This window comes from Bombina bombina, chromosome 10 (assembly GCF_027579735.1).
Source record: "Bombina bombina isolate aBomBom1 chromosome 10, aBomBom1.pri, whole genome shotgun sequence".
NCBI classification, from domain to species: Eukaryota; Metazoa; Chordata; class Amphibia; order Anura; family Bombinatoridae; genus Bombina; species Bombina bombina.
The window spans coordinates 181,152,335-181,155,604 of NC_069508.1; the positions used below are offsets into that span (position 1 = coordinate 181,152,335).

The 3,270-nt window shown below is 34.6% G+C and overlaps 1 non-coding gene across 1 annotated transcript; it reads left to right on the forward strand.

The window, feature by feature from the left end:
• Positions 1–863: 863 nt before the first annotated feature.
• Positions 864–979, forward strand: LOC128641539 (U5 spliceosomal RNA). The gene has a single exon (XR_008399555.1). It is a non-coding gene; the product is annotated as a U5 spliceosomal RNA (small nuclear RNA).
• The last annotated feature ends 2,291 nt before the right edge of the window (positions 980–3,270 follow it).

The following is a 3,270-nucleotide window of genomic DNA, read 5'->3' on the forward strand; positions in this document are numbered from 1 at the left end:
AAAGTTGATTACAACTACAAGTCCTATCTGAATAATGAAAGTTTAATTTTAACTAGACTGTCCCTTTAAATTAAATATAGAAGAATAAGATTATTAATGATTTATTCTCTTCTCTGCCTTTCTATAAAGTGTAATATTTATTTCTCTAACCAGTCACAAAACTTACAGATTATCATTCAGCTGAATTGTTACTTGAGTAACAGTGTTATCTACAATTTTACTTTATAAGATATTAGGTAAATAGTTTTGCAGCTCAGTAGAACATTTACAAACACTAATAAATTATTTGAATAATGAACAAAGATAATGAGATGTGAGCTGATAAAATAAACAAGATTGTTACTAAAGTACCACAGAAAATCAGCAGCATAAAATAACGTGAGACTGAAATGACAAAACTAACAAAGCTTGAGAGGTTCCTGGTGAATCTGTTGTGCAGTAAATAATATATCTCACTCATCCTTGTAAAGAAAATAATAATTTACTAATAAGTTATTCTGTAATTATATAGACAAAGTTTTTCTCTCTCTTATCTGAAACAGATTTGTACTTTTTACATCAGAATTTTGTTGTTGATATTTCATGCTCTGTAAAGCTTCAGTAAAGTTATTACTCACTACACAGCTAATCACAGCTAGACTGTTCTCATTTGCATACCCAGAATTCTGTGCACCTTGCTGTAGCAATCATCCAAATATGTTGTCTTTTTAAATAATTATTTTCTATTTCTTGGGATTATTATTTATTTTCATTCCTAAATACTATAGTAATAAATATTTTAATTAATACAGTCAACGTTTTTCTCTCTCTTATTTTGAAAGGGTTTGAACTAATCCCCCCTTTTAATTCGTTTACTGTTCAGTATACTCTGGTTTCTCTTCAGATCGAATAAATCTTTCGCCTTTTACTAAAGATTTCCGTGGAGAGGAACAACCATGAGTTTTCATCAATTTTTTGAGGCTCTGCCACATGCAGAGCTAAACATTATAGTAAAAGACAGAATAAAGATATTCACTTCTTATTGGTTGATTACTTGTTGATCTCAGTCGTTTGTTATTTTGTTTAATTCAAATTCAAGTTGTCTTTGTAACAATTATTTTACAGATAATAAAAACATTAGTTGCTATAAGACATTTTACAACAAGGTAGAAACTTTAACAATATTAGTAAAAGAAGCGCATTGTTTTACCGCCCCCTGCTGGACACACACGACACGAGCAAACGACAACAGTAACTTCTGCTGAATATTACAATGCAGTTTCCCAGCACTCAAACCAGAGAGATTAATCAGCTTTAATGAATAATCTTCATGCAATCAGCTATGAACTGTAGAAGCTGATATGCCAGTAAACCTGGGGAGACTGTTAATAAATAATTATTTCCCCTGCAGTCCCCTGAGCATCTGCACTGACCTAGCCAGTTAGATGCTTTTTCTCTACTGTGTGATCATTTATACACCCAAAATGCTTTGCACATTTTAGGTTTTCTTTTTTTTGCGCTCTCTGAAATATATAATTTATGAACATTTTCCAAGGTCCCCATAAATTAGCATTCTTCATAATTCATTACATAAAACAGAATTTATCTGATTTCCCTCTAGACTTACAAAGCAGTGTCTTTAACTATGTATTTATATGTGCCCCTGTCCTCTGCAGCTTGCCTCTGGCAGGCCGAATTCCCCTGGCGGAATTCAGCATTGCACACGAGCGCTATTTTGCGCTCAGTTGCAATCCCGCCCCCTGCCCGCATAGAGCCAATCACGCATGGGCAGGAACTGTCAATGAAATTCGCCACCTTAGAGGTGGCGAATGGTTAGAAGAGCGGCGCTGATGACTGCTGCTTGTTAAATATGGACTGCAGGTTCTCTTGTAAGAACCTGCAGTCGTAGGGAGTCGATAGGCTTGCGAAGTCATTGATAAATTGACCCCCTACTATAATACTACAACAGCATGTGAGGATACCTGGTGGATATATTGTGCTACCTTCACCCTGCTATGTGGTCTGAACCATATAGGTGCTGTTTATAGTATCACTGCCATCAGCACGCTGCTATTGAGATGGTTCTGGTGCCAGTCCCGGTTCCTGATGTTCTGCCTGGTACAGAGCCAGTGATTGCTGAGATTGTTGTCACTGTCTGTCACTAATGATGTCTCATTTTTTTATGGAGAAAGGTGTCACATAGATCTGATGTCGGATGGGGATTCTTGTACATCACTGATAACTTTTTATAATTTTTTTATTATTAATTATCTCCGTCACAGTATAGAATTTAATCCAGCAAGAAAAAAAAAAAAAAGAACAACAAAAAGGACAAATACAAGCTTCAGCGCCTTGCAGGGCTATAAATACATAATGACAATCCAGTCATATCATTATACTATGCATATCCAGAAGATCACATTTTCCCATACAGAAAATAGAAAAAGCAGACTAGTTAAAAAAGGAGAAATAAAAAGTGGACTGTCATAAATTTACCGTTATCTGTCAGTATGGCATGAAAAAAACATTTGGAGAATTTTTATTTTCTACATCTTATTTAAAACAAACATATTGAAGAAATTATAAATTACAGCTATGCTATTACTAAGAAAGGAGACACAATCAGATAATTACCCGGGCTAAGCATAGTTAACTAAATCAAATTTAAACAATATTAAAATGCAGCCAAATAGAACAGAACAAACAAACAAGCAGACAAACAGGAAAAAAAAAAAGTCACCCCTTCTCCCCTCCTCAGCCCATCCATCATCAATGTCTTCAACTGGTCAAACAACTAGCTTACACTTCTAGGGTTGATCATCCTTCCCAAATGTCAGTACCTGTCTGTCAGTGCTAATTGCTGAAATAAAAGAGAATCCTGTAAAGGGGATATAATCTGACTTCGCATATTTTCTGGTAATGACATTATAACCGATTCCCATTTTATCAAAAATGATTGCAGTTTATTATCTAAAAAGATCGTCGGGTCTTTGATATCTATTGCTAATTGGAATATCATATTCCTTGCAAACGCTGCAATGCTAGGTGCATTTTTATCCTTCCAACTACTTAATATCATCTGTCTTACCACTAATATAGCTGTATTAACTAACTGTTTATGCAAGATCTTTTTCTCTTTAAACAGAAAGATAATTTGTTTTGACCTAAGTTTGACTTTGGAAGGTAAAAATCTATTAAGCCAGAACTCTACTTTACACCAAAAGTGTTAAATCTTTGGGCAAGAAAAAAAAGCATGAATCAAGTCAGCTTCAGATGAGCTACATCTTGAAC